Raw genomic sequence first — 18248 nt, 5'->3', positions numbered from 1 at the left:
TATATCTTTAATCCTATTTCAGGTTTATTGTGCAAATAATGGCCAATATCAGCCCAAATGAAGTGAATTGCGGGACGTACATTTCCATTTAGCGGAACTCAGCTCTGATATATATTTTTTAATAAAATCCTTCTCGAAGTGATACCATGCAACCTATGGCAATGTTATTTCGGATAAAAGATTAAAATGTCTCCATCAAATTTAGTGAAAATCGATTCAGAATTGGATTTGGCTTCCATATCCAAATGTTGATAGGTGGTATGATCTACTTCAAATAAATTCCTTTGTTACGGGAGCTCTACTAAATATGCATAGTGGTGTAGGGTGACATATAGTCGGCCCCGCCCGACTTGTGACTTTCCCTTAGAGGTTTTATGTGTATGTATTTTGCGTTTGTAATCGATTTATTGTGCCTTGTCGCAGCAGCAGACATGGCAAAAGATTAAATCAAATAACAGAACAACATCGAGCTCATACATATTTATGTTTGTACATGTGTAAATTCAATTTTAATATAATACATTATTTGTGTGTGTGGGTATTTCAGAATCGGCTAACTGATAACCTATCATCATCGGCGAAACCCAAGTAAAATTTTTGAGGATTTACGTTAAATTTACATTTCAATATTTTTTTAATATTAAAAAGTTTCAAAGCGCTTCGAATCGTCTTTTGTAAGAAAAAATATTTTAAAACCGACAAGCTATACAATTTTTATAAATTCAAACTCCTTATAACAACAATAACGGTGGCTGGCGCCTATCATCCTAAATCATTATAAAAAAATATCAAAAAATCGGAAACGAGTTTTATTTCGATATCTGTTTAAGTGGCAATTAATATTCGGTGGCATTGTTACACATAAATAAATTTTGGAATTTAAAACAAAAAAAGAAAAAAAATCGAAAATTTGCAAATTTTTTTCTAAACAATGTTCGCCCCCCATAAAGTAAACAAATCGTTTCAGTCGGATTGCCACTATTTACGATTTCGGTATTTGAATTAATTATTGCCGGCGCTTAGCATAAAACCAAACTAACGAACCACCTACCGGAGAAGATCGAAAAAAAAACAAAAACGAAACAAGTGGCGATGGTTTAAACTTTGCACCCAGAATTCATCATCAAAACCAGTAAATATCGAGCGATAAATAATTCCGCGATACGGCCTTAAGCACCGGCTGCGGATGCATTCCTCGACTGTAAAACATTGCTGTGATTTCAAAATTTAAGGTTTATGCCAAAAAAAAAATTAATTTTTCAAATGTTAATTTGTGGAAGGTGATATTACGTGACTGCTTCAGAATCAGCAAATGGATAAGTTTAACTAATTACAAGGTAATGTAAGAAACCTACCTTCTGCATTACCATTAGCATCAAAATAATAGCTTATTCTTCCCATCACAAACCAAGGTCTGAGAGTTCGGGATTCAACATCGGCAAATGAAGAAAAACCAAGTTAGAAAGTTTCAGTCGGTGTTTCGACTGACACACTCGTATATCCTCAGCGTTAGCTATATCTACAAAAGAGTAGAGAAGTAACTGACTGACTGAGAATAATTGCCCAGATGAAACAGCAGAGGATAGAATCTTGAAATTTAGCACGAGGGTTAGTCTTGGAGCGTAGGCGTGTTATTAGGCTGGGTTTTTTGGAAATTCGTAATAAAGGGGTACGAAAAAAAAACAGAACAGACGGAATAAGCTAGAGTTCTGAAATTTGGAATAGAGTACAGAATAGAATGTTTCGAAAATTATTAAATGGTACTAAACTTCTAAAATAGAGATAGAGGAGCTTTCACAGTTTTTTATAGATAGAGGATGTTTCACAGTTCTTATATGGATAGAAGAGCTGCAAAAGCTCTTCTTTAGATAGAAGTTCGTTAACAGCTCTTTTATAGATAGAAGAGTTTTAACAGCTCTTCTATAGATAGAAGAGCTTTAACAGCTCTTCTATGTATGGAAGTGCTTTAATCGCTCTTCTATAGATGGAAGAGCTTCAACAACTCTTCTATGGTTGGAAGAGCTTTATTAGCTCTTCTATTGATGGAAGAGCTTTAACAGCCCGTCTATGGATGGAAGACCTTTGTAAGCTCTTCTATGGATAGAAGAGCTTTAACCAAAGTTCGTACAGTTATGGTTCAGAAAAGTGTACTATATTTGTACGAAAAGTACTAATTCTGGTATTTGGTGGAGAAATAGTGCTGAAACACAAAAATTTTAAATGAGAGTCACTGATGGAGAGCTGGATAGATGTTTCAAAGGGTTTTTGGAAATTGGACTTTAAGGTTACAAAAAGTTCTAAAATGGTACTAAACTTCTAAAATAAAAGCGAAAAACATGAAATTTGGAAAGTAAGTTTGATATTGTAAGGGTGGTTTTGGAAGTGTGTACTCAGTGTGCGAATTGTAACAAATAATACTAGATTTAAGCTTTGAGCTGAACATATCACAATATTCCATTCGGCAAATACTGAAAAATGAGCTCGGGGTAAAGCCATTGAAATTCTTAAAAGTGCAAGAATTTACACCCCAACAGAGAGAAAATAGGCTCAAAAGAGCTAAAGAGTTGCTTCGATTGGCCGAAATTGGTGAACTGCCGAATTTGGTTTTCTCCGATGAGAAAACATTTGTTGTTGTTTGTAAACAAACAAAATTATCGTGTTTACTTGCCATAGAGGTCAGCTGAAACCAGAACTCAAGGTCAAGGTCAGCTGAAACCAGAACTCAAGCGCCGGCCATGGTGATGGTCGCTCTCCGCTCCTATTAATCGACCGTGGCATCAGAATAAGTTCCGAAAATTGTCGCAAAAATATTCTAGAGGGTGTATTAAAGCTTTGGGTACGCAAACATTTTGGCCGCAGACCTTGGACATTCCAACAGGACTCAGCACCATCGCACTCAGCACGCGCCGCCCAAAAATGGTTTCAAAATGAGGTTCCTCGCTTCAATGGCCCCCAAAATCTCGGGATACCAATCCGTTGGACTATTGTGTCTGGAGTATTTTGGAAAGCAAGGTTGGCACTAAAAAATACTTAAGTGTCGATCACCTCAAGCAAGCGCTTCGCCGGGAATGGACCAAAATACCGCAGAGCAACATTCGGGCAGCGTGTGACGGTTTCATTGGCCGTCTAAACTTATTCTTAAATTTTATGCTATTTCCGACATTTTTTGCTTTCATTCAATAAAATTTAAAAGAAAATTTAAAAATTATGGCATTTGCTTTTGTTGCTGTTTTCTCACCCTCACCTTGTATTTTGTTTTGATTAGAAACTTTTTCGCAATCTACTCTCGTTTTCCTTATAATTATTTCTTTTTATGTCGCACAGTGTGGAGAACCCTCTCGCACTCGCTTACTCAGCTGATAATCGGGCATTAACCAAAAAAAGAGAGATAATCAAACGTGCTGCCGTCTATTGCAGCGATTAACAAACATGTTGATAAAAAAACCAAAAAACCAAAACATAACTTTCTTTCGCAAGGGTAATATCAAACGGTACTTTTCTTCTGAAATTCCTCTCCTTAAAATTTCTTCACCTACCAATGTCAAGGTGTTGTGATTTCTCTTTGAGAAAATAAAAAAAAAAAAAAACAACCCAACCCAACACTCCTCCAACTGCAAGGTGTTACCAGTCACAAAACGATTTAAACCTTTTATTTAATTTTGCCTTAAAATCTAATCTCTCTTGGGCAGCAATAAATCTCGAGTGCATTTTAAAGCGAAAACAAAACAAGAAAAAAAAACAGCAAACAATAATAAAGAGATTATTTTAATAACCCCTGAATATAGATTGCAAGTGACAGACCCATGATTTGCGGTACCTTTTTATGGCAGGGGTTAATAGTTTTTACACCCAGACCATTAATTAATTATCTTATAAACAATTTGAATGGCTTTTTAAAAGCTTAATCATTCTGTCGATTTGCATTAGCGTAATAATTATTAGATAACACTGTGCTGCGTTTGCAAAATTTGTATCGCGTTCAATTTAAGAATGAGAAATGTCTGAAATTTGACATTTGGTATAAGGGCCACCGCTCATGTGTAGCCGGTCATATGGAAATGTGTACTGTATTTTTAGGAAAAGTACTGATTGGAATTGGGTGAAGGGATAGGACTGGAATCTTTAAATTTGATATTAAGGTCTCTGTTGGTATCTGGAATTAAGCTATGCTCCCCGCATCAGTTTCTTAACTTACCTGTCAGAGGGTCTTGCAGAATGCCCTTTATGTGGAGTTGACCTTTAGAAGATCTTCTACATAGAGATGATTTTTTAAGATTTTCTATATGCAGAAGACAAATTGAGGGTATTTATATGGAAAGACCTTAAGAAGACCTCTTCTATGTAGAGAATCCCTTCAGAAGGCCTTTTTTAGAGATAAGATTTGATTTTTTAAAGTCTTCCATTAGTAGGTCGGGGCCCTATAAAATGTTCTATGATAGGAAATTTGTTTGATCTGGAGATCATAAAACCGTGGATATTTTAATAACAATTTTCTGATAAAAATTTTTGGATTTTTAAGAAAACTTTTCCTTAAAAATTGTGGATTTTTTTACCAAAAAAAAAAACAATTAACATTCTTCAACAACAATTAATTAATTAACAACAATTAACATTCTTCAAGGTCCTTCCACAGTAAAACTTAGAATTTTTTGACGAAAAAGCATTGTGGATTTTTCAACAAATTTTTGAATTGCCTACTTGTAAATTGAATTCTAACAACCTTGTTTTAACGTCAACCTTGTTTAAAAAAATCCTCCTAAATTGGGATTAAAAAATAAGGACCGTACAAAATTTTACGAATTTCTTGACAATTTTTTTTCAAATAATTCCAGACAAATGTCACATTTAAGAACATCCCACCAAAAATTGTGGGTTTTTTTTGGTTAATGAAGTCTTAACAAAAATATGTAGATTTTCAAAGAACTTTTTCCTTGAATCTCCGGTAGAAAATTTTGGATTTTGTAGTAGAATTATTCAAGGACTTCTTAAAGAAAAAAAATAAAGATAAATATTTCAAGGACCTCTTATGAACTTTTTGGCAGAAAATTTTGGATTTTGTAGATAAATTATTCAAGGATGAAATATTTTATATTCTAGCAAAAATTACGTCAAGGGAACTCTATTAAATGTTTTGAATTTAAAAAAAAATCCCCAAGGACCTTCTGACAGAAAACCGTTTATTTCCTAACAAAATTTTCTTCGCGGAACTGCAAACAAAAAACCATGGACCTCCATGACCATGAACCCTCTGACAAGATATTTTGGATTATTTTACAAATCAAATTTTCAAGGACATTCTGACCTCTGGACTTTTAAAGTTAAATTCAATCATGGAGGCTCCTGACAAATCTCTGGATTTAAACGACATTATATTCAGAAAATGTAAACAACAAACCTGGCCTTTGGTATTGTTTTCAAACACATCTTAAGGAAAATGTTGGATATTTTATTTTGTTATTAGATATGTTTTCAAGTTGTGGATATTAAAGAACTCCTTAGATTTTTTCTTTTTGGGATTTTTTAAAAATTTTTGAACCGACCTCCTGAAAAAATCGTTAATTTTCTAAAAAAAAAAAGATACTTCAAGGACCTTCTGACAGTGAATTGTGAATTTCTTATCATTTTTTTCTTTAAGCAACTCCTGTGACAATTTTAGAGTTTTTTGACAGATAATTGCGATTTTTCTTCTAATTTTTTCCTGACAATTCGGTGATTTAATAAATTTCGGTGGGTTTATATTTCGACAAATTTTGTAGCAAGACCACCTGAAAGAACAGAGCAACCACATCAAAACGTTCATCTAGGAAACATTTCTAGATATTTCTTTTTCTAGACAATATAATTTGAATTTTTTACAAATCAAATTTTCAAGATCGTTTTGACCTCTGAACTTCCCAGGAGTTTTTGAGATTTTGTTGAGATTTTTTAGCATTTTTTTCCAAGGACCTTCTGAGAAAATTTTTTTTCCTACAAAATTTACTTCAACGACCTTCTGATAGAAAATTGTGGGTTTCTTATCAATTTTTTTTTCAAGCTACTCCTGGGAAAATTTTAGGGATTAATTTTTTTAATAAAAAATTATATGTCAATAATTGTGGATTCTTCAAAAAAATCTGACAATCCGGTGGATTTAAAAAATTTCGAATTTTAAAAAAATATTGTGTATTTTTGAACAAAATTATTAAATTTTTATAATTTTAATTTTATTTTTTTAAACAATATTTTTTGAAAGACCTCCTAAGAAAACTTAGAAGATATATTAATCTTTTTTCACGGAAAAAAGACAAAAATTTAATTTTAAAAAAATTGACAATTTTTTTTTTAAATACAAAAAATTCAAGATTTTTTATCCCCTGACAAAAATTTGTAAATTAAAAAAAATCGTGAATTTTTAACCAGATCTCATGAAGGACCTCTTCCATTTGGTCATTCAACCATTTTGTCAACGATTTTTAAAATTTGTCAACAAAATTTAAAAAATAACTTAATTAGAACGCCTTAGAAGGACTATATAGAAAAGATCCTTTAAGACTGACTTTTAAGTGGAACTCCTTTTGAAGGTCTCTCTACAGAAAAGATCTTTAAAAGGTCTTCTATTTACAGAAAACCTTCAGTAGATCTTCTGCAGGGATAAGACCTTAAGAAGGTTTATACAACGAGGAGACATTTGAACGGGTTCTATTTAGAGAAGCAAAATATAGAGTCTCCTATAAAGAGTAGATCTTTGAAAATCTTCAAGAGAAAGACCTTTGGAAGCCTGGTTTAGTTAAGAGACCCATAGAAGGCCATCTATTAGATAGTCTTCTATGGTAGTATAAGAGAGTTTATTTCATTTATTTCCTTGAAGATCTAGTATGCCCTAGAAAGGTCCTTATGCATAGAAAATTATCAGAAAGATGTCAAATAGTGCAGCACTATGTATTTTATAATTCTTAAGTAAGCTGTTGTTACAAATTAAAAGGGAGGCCTTCTATAGATAGCAGACCATAAGAAGGTCTTCCGTTAGATGTTCTTCAATGTAACGATTATCTAGAATATCTTAAATAATTGGGGAGCTTAAAAAAAGGTCTTGTGTGTTTTAAACAGCTCCTTCTGCGTAGAACACCTTTAGTAAGACATCAACTGTTGCAGCACTGTGTAATTTTAAACACCGTCAGGTAAATTGCGAATTATAATGCAATCCACTTTAACAAATTAATCATTTCCTGTGTAATGGAGATTAATTATTATTTATATATTTTTATTATAACAGATAATATTGAAAACTTTCCTAAAATATTTCAAATTAAAATACTTGAAAAGAACTATCAAGAATTTTATTCAAATTCTTGGTATTTTGACGTCAGTCACAATAAGCCGCGTAAACGTGTATCACTTTATGTTCCATTACCCCCACCCACTGCCTCAGTCCAATATTTTCCCACTCAAGCGGGGAATATAATAGCGACGATTGATTGTTTAAATCTAAAGCTGAACAAATATAACAAAAGTCAGTGAAAAGGGTCGATTAGCACATTATGGACAGTGTCTGGCCCAAAAGCCTATTGTTCGAAATGAAATCTTTTAAAAGCCATTAATAAGTAAAATAATTTTTTTTTATTTATAGAAATTGTTATGAACTTTTTGTTTGGTATTTTGGAATTTTTGTTTCGATTAGGGTCACATGAAATGGGATAATTTCATAATTTTAGCACTTAGCAGATATGAAAATGGATGTCAGGAAGTGTTTTCATAGCTAGCACAAGTCAAGGCAATGAATATGGATTTTGAAATTTGCATATAACGAAAGATGTGTATAAAATTGTATACTTTTTTTAACGAAAATTTAATGTGGGATTGAATTTTAATTTCAAAATAGGAATAAGGTCTTAGTTAGGACTGGAGAGATAACAATTTTTAATTCATCAAAATTTCAGTTATATTTATTCTGCTTTATTTGTTTACTTTTTTTGTTGTTACAAAATCCAGTTATTGTTATTTTTATAAAAACAAAACCAGTAAGGGAAAGTCCAAAGTCGGGCGAGGCGGGGGTCTATATGATAACCTACACCACTATGCAGATTTAGTAGAGCTCTCGTAACAAAAGAATTTATTTGAAGTAGACCATACCACCTATCAACATTTAACTTTAGAGCAGTATAGTTTGGTTTCAGAGGGAACAAAGATGTGGGAGGCATATCCAATTCTGAATGAATTTTCACTAAAAATGACGAAGGCATTTTAATCTTTTATACCAAATAACATTGCTGTAGAGTGAAGGATATCACTTCGAGAAGGATTATATTAAAAACAAATATAAATCGGAGCCGTTCGTGTCTCAAAATTCCCCCCGTTTTGCTGATATTAGCCATTATTTGCACAATAAACCAGAAATCGGCTTAAAGATACATATGGGAACTATATCCAAATCTTAGTCGATCTCGATAAAATTTGGCAAAGGTATTTTCGAGCTCTATAAGATATCTGGTACGAAATATCATTGTTGTCGGATGCATATTACGAATGTGAGGGACTTAAACGCCAAATCGGATGCAACATATATATGGGAGTTAAAGCTATATCTGAACCGATTTTCACCAAATTTAATGTGCTTCCTTCTAGACAAAATTCAGGACTTTTGGACTGATATTGGCCATTTGGTCACAATTAACCCGAAATCGGTTAAAGATATACAGGATAAGATAAAAAAAAAACTGTAACAATGTCATAAGACATAATTTTTACATTTTTTTTTTTAATTTTATTGAATGAAAGCAAAAAATATCGGAAAAAGCATCCTGGAAGTGAAGCGAGGAACCTCATTTTGTAACCATTCTTGGTTGGCGCGTGGTGAGTGCGATGGTGTTGAATCCTGTTGTTGTCTAAGGTCTGCGGCCAAAATATTTGCGTGCCCAAGACTTTAGAACACCCTCAAGAATATTTTCGCGATAATATTCGACATTTATTTCGACGCCACGGTCGATTAATACAAGCGGAGAGCAACCATCGGCTGTTATGGCGGCCCACACCATCACCATGGCTGGCCCTTGAGTTCTGGTCGCCATCCGAAGGTGCACATTTTCAGCTGACCTCTTTGGCGAGTAAACACGATCATTTTGTTTGTTTACAAACTGCTGGACAACGAATGTTTTTTCATCGGAGACGGAGAAAACCAAATTCGGGAGGTTCACCACTTTCGGCCAAGCGAAGCAACTCTTTAGCTCTTTTGAGTATATTTGAGTCGGACGAGTGAGTTAGAAATTACAGTAGTCTGAAGTTGGTTACAGTTTTTTCATCTCACCCTATATGTACCAAATTCCATCCAATTTGGCCTAATATTACACGTTTGGTCCACAATAAAACGCATATTTTTAAATTTTGACAGATTATCTCCAATTTCAATAGGATTCCACCTTGGGCCAAATAAATATTGTTTGCAAAATTTCATCCAATCGGATAATAAATGCGACCTGCATTTTGTTTAAATCATAAACATAAATCGACTCAAAAAGTGATTCTCTGAATATCCTCAAAAGTAACTATGGGCCAATCTCGTCTCCTTCTCCATGTTACAAACAAATGCACAAAGACATAATACTCTTACAACGATGTGGTGTAGGATATAAAAACACGGTATCCCAACAAATAAATGTCAACACTGCTCCAATCTTCTTTACTTTACATTCTTAAACATCACATGTTCCTCAATCCACATTCACACATTCGCCAATTTTCAAATTCTTTCAAATCTCATCAAAAATACAACCCATCAAAACAAAATGATGACAAATCCTCATTTCACTTTCTCTTTCACTTGATGTCAAATGTCATCTGTTGTGCCGTAGAAGAAGAAGAAGAAGCAGACCTGAGTTAGTTTAGTCATAGCCGTTGATCGCGTTGATTAACATTCCTACGTTCATAGATGCAAAGATAAACGTTGATAAAAAAAACAATCCAAAAACAAAATAATATTATTAACTTTATGTGAATGTCAATAAAATAAACAATAACTTAAATAATTGTGTAAAAAAAGATAAAACCAATAATACAAATAGTAAATAAATAATAAAACCCACATGTGCAAAAAAAAAAACAAAAATTGTATTCTTTCGTTGGATTCCAAGCAAATATCACTCATACGCTCACCTGTACCCACCCAAACATCCGCAGACATGATTTTGAGCGGATGATGCTTGAGTGGAGAAAAGAGTTGAGTGTGTGTGTGTTATGTTAACATGCAAATGTATGTGCGTACATGTGTGTATTTGAATGTTGTGAGAGAAAACAAATGAAGCACACAAAAACGTGCTGTGTGAAAACAACAAGAACAACAACAACAAAAGGAAATAATCAATGGGGGATGTTGATCAGTGTTGCCGTTGGAATATTTTTTAAGAAGTTATTTAGAACAATATGTTATTAGAAGAAATTAAAAAAGAAATTATAATAATAACAAAAAAATAAATAATAAATACAAAATGCTAAAGATACTAACCCCATCTTGCAAATTTTGTATTTATGTAAAGTATGTGAGAATGTAAAAGGGAAGAATCATAGAGAGCGGGTCCAGTATCCATTACAACACCCTAAATCATTCTGAATCCTTAGCAGAAGTAGTTGCGGTCGCAAACTTTTTATTTGGCTTTTGTGTAAATTTAATAGGAAATGAAATAATGAGTGATTTTATGAGCGCTATGGAAAAGTTTAAAACATAAAATTTACAAAAATGCTGATTTTTTTTTTTTAATTTATGAAGGTTATTTCATCCAAATTTTAACAGCGACCTATCTTTAAATTGTCCATCCCCTTAGTTTAATGTCTTTCCTACATTTGGGCCGGTATTACACGAATAAATTCTTCAATGTTTTCTTCCAATGTGTTAATTGAAGCGGGTTCGTCTGTATAGACATGAGCTTCAACATAACCCCACAAAAATAGTCTAAAAGCGTCTAAAACTAAATGGTGCTAGCTTTGGTATATGGTAAAGAGATCACTCTGCTGGTGTAGCATTCAGATTTTTGGCATAGACTGTAGGAATGATGATGGGGCATAAAATGGTTAGGAGCACTGTGAGTGTAAATGGTTAAGGTATGGAGGTGGATTTGAAAATTCGTAATTTATAGTGTACGAAAAGTACTAAATTTGATATACATATAGTGTAAGAATAGAACTGAGCTTATGAATTTGTTCCATAAGGGTCACTGTGGGTGAGACAAGGGGCATATTTTTTTTGAGTTTTTTTTTTCACAAATCTTGAACCCTATGTGGGAAGAAACGGTCCAATCTGTACCATCTTTAAAACAGATCTTGTGTTGGCGGAAATATTGAGATGTACCAAGTCTGAATGGAATCGAATGTTAATTTCGCGTTTTATGAGCTTCATGGATATTCTATATTTTGACCCTTTGTGAGAGAGGTATGGGAAGAAGTGGACCGATATATCCCATCTTCACAAAATTTTTTGTGTTTGTAAAAATTTCGGAATTAATGATCGTTTTGGTTATTCAAAACTTCGACCCTTTGTGGGGAAGGTACAAGAAGGAATGGTCCATACCGCCTTTATAGCAGATCCTGAGTCGATAGAAATATTCAGATGTGCCAAGTCTAAATGGAATCGGATTTTATTTCGCGTTTTATGAGCTTAATGAATATTCAAAATTTCGACATTTTGTGGGGGAAGTACCAGAAGGAGTGGACCGATCTCCACAGATCTCTAACAGATCATGTGTTGATCGAAATATTGAGACGTACCAAGTTTGAATGGAATCGGATGTTAATTTCGCGTTTTATGAGCTTTATGAATATCCCAAATGTTGGCCCTTTGTAGGGGAAGTACCAGAAGGGGTCGACCGATATATTCCATATTAATACCAGATCATGTGTTGACAAAAATATTGGCATGTGTGAAATTTAAAGAGAATCGGATGCTTTTTTCGCAAATTATAAGTTATATAATTATTCAATAACCGGTATTGTCCATTTTGGCACCTGACCTAGCACTGATGCAAATATTAGTATTTTTCAAAGATGGAGCAAAATCGAATTATCCTTTTTCTTTCTGTGCCGTAAAATATTTTCTTTGAAAATGTTAACATTTTGTGGGGAAGGTACCAAAAGGAGTGGACCGATATTGCTCATCTCCGAACTCGATCTAGGTTGATAATAATATTACGATGTACCAAGTTTGGTTCAAATCGGATACTTCCTTCGTGCGCACCAGTCAGCCAGAAAGACAGACATACGAATGGACGATCATTGCTAAATCGACTCCAAATATCCTAAAACGGATTTGGTCCAAAGGTCCTACAAATACCAATTTTAAGATAAATCCGTAAAAGTATGTGGCAAAAATCAACAAAATGCCGAGGTACCGTTACATGGGGGCTATAAAAAACGTGAAACTATACATACTATGTTCCGTCACCGGAGCTAGAACCCATTGTGAAATACAAATACCAATTTTCAGACAAATCCATGGAAAAATGTTGCAAAAATCATGAAAATACCGAATATCGGAAGGTACCGTTATTTGGGGGCTATACAAAAACATGGACCTATACATACAATGTGTTGCCACCGGAGCTAGAACCCATTATGACCTACAGATACCAATGTTTAGACAAATCCGTGGAAAAATGTGGCGAAAATAAAAAAAAACGAGGTATCGTTACATGGAGGCTATACCAAAACCCGAACCTATACAACTATGTTCCGCCACCGGAGCTAGAACCCATTGCGAATTGCAAATACCAATTTTTACACAAATCCATGGACAAATGTGGCAAAAATCATGAAAATACCGAATATCGGAAGGTACCGTAAAATACTATGTTCCGCCACCGGAGCTAGAATCCATTATGACTTACAAATACCAATTTCTAGATAAATCCGTAAAAAAATGTGGCGAAGTCGTCAAAATACCGAACATTGGGAGGTACCGTTACATGGGGGCTATACGAAAACGTGGACTTATACATACTATCTTCTCCCACCTGAGCTAGAACCTATTGCGAACTACATATACCAATTTTTGGACAAATCCGTGGAAAAGTTTGGCGAAAATCTTCAAAATACCGAATATCGGAAGTTACCGTCATATGGCGGCTGTACCAAACTGTGGACCGACATATCTCATTTTCAATACCAACCATCCTAGACACAATACAAATTGTTCTGCAAAATTTTGAAGCTCTACGTCTAATGTGTAGGGTAACAACCGATCGACCACATCGCCTATGGCCCTTATTTGTAAATATGAATGAATATCAATATAAATGGATGCGAGTGTGCGTGTGTGTGGGTGCGTGTAAACAAAATAAAATCCCCAAACTAATAAAAACACAAGAACAACAACCGTAACCGTAAAACTTAGTGTCTGGTATTATCTCTGCTAATTTTTATTGAGTGATTTTTATCCGTACAGCCATAAACTGTGATAAGATTTGAGAGAGAGTTAGAGAGAGCGGCATTATGTGTGAGATAGAGAGTGAGAGAGGCTACGCATATGGCGAGCAGATATTCTTCCACTACTTTAACAAGCAAACAAACAAAATGATCCGAATGATAGTGACTGAATTGTAGCTCGCTTGCTCGTCGCTTAGCCAGCCAGAGCCACCAGCTAGGTGGTCTAGGTTGTTTTGTTCGCTGTCTGGCTTGCTCGCCCGCTCGCTCGCTTATTTGCTTTGTGTGTGAGAAATGAATGGAGGGATGACTGGCTGGCTGGCTGCCTGCCTGTTTGGTTGGGTGGACGGATAGATGGATGGATGGATTATCGTTGTGTGAGCTTTGAAATCAGTTTTAGTTCATATTGTGAGTCGCTGCTGCTTAGAGATATATCAATTCTGCTATATACTGATGTTGTTGTTGTTGTTATTGTTGCTGCAGAACTAAGTAACGGAACAGCCACTGGCTGAGAGTGAAAAACAATTTTTCTTCCATTGATGATGATGATGTTGTTGTTTTTGTTGTTGCCGTCTTTACTGAGTTGAGAATTTGAGTTGAATTTTTCAAATGGTACGGCAGCACCTATGGATTATGGCTAGGCGCTATCTGATCAGTTGCAAATTTTACTTTTAACCATTCGAACGAGTTGCTATAAGAACTGGAACAACAAGAAGCAAAAAAAAAAAAAACAACAACAGATAGCGAAACGACACTTTGTGATTTTGTAAAACGGATATTGTACGAACGAGGATTATCCTTTCGCATATAGGAAATTAAAAGAAAAACAACTTCCGGTACGTTTAATAAAAGGAAATAAAAAAGCGAAATAGAAATAAAAACAAAAATCAAATAAACACACCTTTCCATAGCAATTTTTGAAATAAAAATTCCAAAAAAAAAAAAAAAACGAAATTAAACGCATCAGCCCCTACATAATCGGACGCAGTGAAAGCCTTTGCAAGAGTGTGTGTGTATGTTTTTAGTGTGGATCCAAACTTAATTCTGTGCGTGTAAGAGTGTGTGGTAGTCATAATTTTTTTGTTACATTTGAATAAAAAAGAAAATAAAATAATAAATAAAAAAATTGAATAACAAAGCGGAACAAGAAGAAAGGTGCACCAGAACAAAATAAAAACCAGAATCACAAAAAAAAAAATTACTGTGCCAAACAATAACGGCGAAACTGTGTCACTCCATTCACATTTGTAGTATTATTTTGAAACTTAGCGTATTTTTTAAACATTTATATTAAATTTATCACTTGTAGATTTTTCGAATTGTGAATTGTTTTTTCTTAAAAAGGTGTTAATAAAACATTGTAATATTATTGATAAAGATAAATATGATCTATGGCCAATCATCATATTTATAGAAAAATAAAAACAATGACAAGCTAAATATTCAACACAAACAAAGTTGTTAATTGTAAAATAATAGAAGTTTTTAGACGAAACACGTTTTACGAGAGAGACTACTGTGAGGCGCACAACTAAGAAATATAAAAATAAAAAAAAACAAGGTAATATCATTATACTTCAAGATAAAAATAATTATAGTTTCAAAATCTCTTCTTCATGTAATTTTTTCAAGAATTTGATTTGATTTTTAAAACTTTGACTGACTTCTATGTTACAAATCTTATCATAATTATATTATTTTTTTAATTATGCTTAAAACATACTTCAAAGGGGATAAATCAAAATATTATACTATAGGACCCAGAATGCATCAAAAGTCTAAATTTACCTAAACGTCAGGAATTCACAAACATTTTTGATTTAAAGCCGTACTCAAAAAGATGACGTAAAAGATAAAATTAGTCTTCATCAAATTTCACTATAAGTAACCAAAGAAAAAAATCTCTAAAAAAATAAAACAAGTAAAAAACTGTAAGTTCGTCCGGGCTAAGCTTTGAATACCCTTCACCATTTAGAACGAATTTTCAAAAAAAAAAATAATAATAAGATTAAATAAATAAAATACGTTGAAATTCTTTTATAATCTTAAAAATACCAAACGCAGCCGTCATATTAGGGTCTAAATGACGACGTGGACCTGCATAGGCAACTTTTGTCATAAGTCATTACAATATTCAAATGCGAATCTTGAAAAAAATCGGTGAATAATGTAGCTAAAATCATAAATATAGGGAGGTACTATTATATGGGGGATATACCAAAATGTGGACCTGCACAGACACTTGTCTGTCATAGGCTATAGTATTCATTACGAACTTCAAATACGAAATTTGAAACAATTCCGGTGAATAATGTCGCTAAAATCATCAAAATACCGAATATCGGGAGGTACTTTAAATACCAAATTTGTCACAATTTCGATTGATAATGTCGCTTAAATCATCAAAATACCAAATATAGGGAGGTATCGATATATGGGGGGAGGGGGTCATGCGAAGACATTGGCCTGCATAGGCTACGAACTCCAAATACCACGTTGAAACAATTCCGGTGAATAATGTCGAATATCGGGAGGTACCGTTATATGGGGGCTATACGAAGACGTAGACCTGCACAGACATTTTTTTCATATCCTGTAGTATCCATTACAAACTTCAAATACCAAATTTGAAACAATTCCGGTGAATAATGTCCATAAAATCATTAAAATACCGAATATCGGGAGGTACCGTTATATGGGGGCTGTACGAAGACGTGGACCTGCCCAGACAATTTCCTGTCTTAGGCTGTATTATCCATTTTGAACTTCAAATACCAAATTTGAAACAATTCCGGTGAATAATGTCGCTAAAATTAACAAAGTACCGAATATCGGGAGGTACCGCTATATGTGGGCTATACCAAAACGTGGACCTACTTTCAATACCAAATCAATCAATCTACTTCATTTCGTTCGGAAGCTAGAGTGATTTCCACAGACGGACAGGCAGACAGACGGAAGGAAATCGCTAAATCGACATAGAATTTTATGCTGATCAAGAATATATATACTTTGTGGGGTCTAAATTGTATATTTCGAAGTGTTACAAACGGAATGACAAATTTAGTATACCCTCCATACTATGGTGGAGGTTATAAAAAGGAGGCAAAGGCTATAGTCGTGCGGGGCCGACCATGTGATGCCCTACAACACTACAATATGTTGGAAGCCCTCTTATGTCCAAATCCATTTTGGAAGATTTCGTTTTGGAAATTATGTCATAGAACCCCGTCCAGATGGTACCCTTAGTATTTTGACGGAGGGCATTTGCCCAATATCTACTCACTTCGTCGTGTTGTCATGCAAAATGCTAGACTTTCTCCCTCAGGCATTTCTTTTCTCAGGCATAATTCCGTTTCGATTGGTTTTCGAATTGTGACGTGTAGAGCCACTGCAAGATCAGGAAAGTTTGAATTTTTGGTCCATTTGAACCCCTAAACATACATTTTAAAAAACAATAGGCTTTAAATCTGAACATAACGCTACCCCCATGCAAAATTTCGTGAGGATCGACGATAATTGTATGTAATACCCTCAAAACGTAGTGTTGCGGGGTGTAAAAATTTAGAAAATTTACGATTCAAAATTGTAAGTCAAATTGAAAAAATCGCAAGTGGTAAAAAATATGAGAAAAATTGAAAAAAAATGGAACACAAGATACTCTCTTTTTTATTGGAATTTTTTCGCGGTATTCTTAGATTTTATTCTTTTCTGGTAAGAGACCTTTTCGAATTGATGATGAATTGTATAAATCGGCCCAGCGGTTTTTTACTTATAAGCAGAATAAATAGGATCTATTTCTTTTAAATATATATTCTACCTATTTTGCTATAAATCGGATTTCTTGGTTATCAGCATCACCTTAATGGTCAGAAATTACCTTTTAATGTATTTGTGTATTTGTGTATTTTCGCCAGGATTAAAAATACAAGGTGGGCTAAAAATAACTGCAACAAAGTCAAACTCCATCATTTTTACATTTTTTTAATTATATTGAAAATGAAAGCAAAAAATGACGGATTTGGTCACCTTTGCACGAGTTATGGCATTCAAACGGAAGTAGCATCAAATTTTGGAATAAGTTTAGATTTGGTCACCTTTGGCACGAGTTATGGCATTCAAACGGTCAACGAAACCATCACACGCTGCCCGAATGTTGCTCTGCGGTATTTTGGTCCATTTCCGGCGAAGCGCGATTTGTTCACAAACTGCTGGACAACGAATGTTTTCTCATCGGAGAAAACCAAATTCGGCAGTTCACCACTTTTGGTCAAGCGAAGCACTCTTTAGCTCTTTTGAGTCTATTTTGTTTCTGTTCTGTTTCAATATTTGCCGAATGGAATAGTGCGATATGTTCAGCTCTCGAGCCATTTTTCGGCCACTGCGACGCGGGTTTCGATCAAGCCGCTTCTTTATATTTCGAACCATTTCTGCCGATGTTGCTGTTTTCTTCCTTGTCGTCGGCTACACTACCAGTATCACGGTAACGATGGTACACGACACAAAATATTTATTTACATTTAAGTGCCAAAAATTTTAAGATTCTTGCTTAACTCCTTCGAATTTGTAATATTGGTACCTTTTCAGTACGTATTAGTACGAAATGGCAAAATTCTTAGTCTAGAAGCAAGGAGTTTTTTTACAATTTATGATTCCTCCTCACCAGAAGTGATTCCATGATAGATTTAAGAATTATAGATCGTCCTTCTAATTTTTAGTACATTTTGGTATTCTTTAGTACCAATTATATACGATTTTGGCAGCAATTGAATGCATTGTCAGACAAAGCTAAACAAATTAGAACCCTGGCTCGAAAAGCATAATATCTTGTACTGTTTTTAGTAGCTCTTAAAGTATAGAATTTTAGT

The 18248-nt window shown here is 34.1% G+C and overlaps 1 protein-coding gene across 2 annotated transcripts in view; it reads left to right on the top strand.

The window, feature by feature from the left end:
- Positions 1 to 678: 678 nt before the first annotated feature.
- Positions 679 to 18248, top strand: part of LOC101888447 (uncharacterized) — a 53361-nt gene continuing 35791 nt past the window's right edge. Inside the window, exon 1 of one of the 2 annotated variants that reach the window (XM_059121202.1) lies at positions 679 to 1337. The gene's annotated coding sequence lies outside the window, so the exon portion shown is untranslated. Of the gene's footprint in view, positions 1338 to 13611; positions 14942 to 18248 lie in introns of those variants that run through there. The other variant, XM_005189341.4, reaches the window with a different exon arrangement.

The sequence above is a fragment of the Musca domestica genome, unplaced genomic scaffold, assembly GCF_030504385.1.
Source record: "Musca domestica strain aabys unplaced genomic scaffold, Musca_domestica.polishedcontigs.V.1.1 19, whole genome shotgun sequence".
NCBI classification, from domain to species: domain Eukaryota; kingdom Metazoa; phylum Arthropoda; class Insecta; order Diptera; family Muscidae; genus Musca; species Musca domestica.
This window is presented reverse-complemented; position numbering and strand designations above follow the sequence as displayed.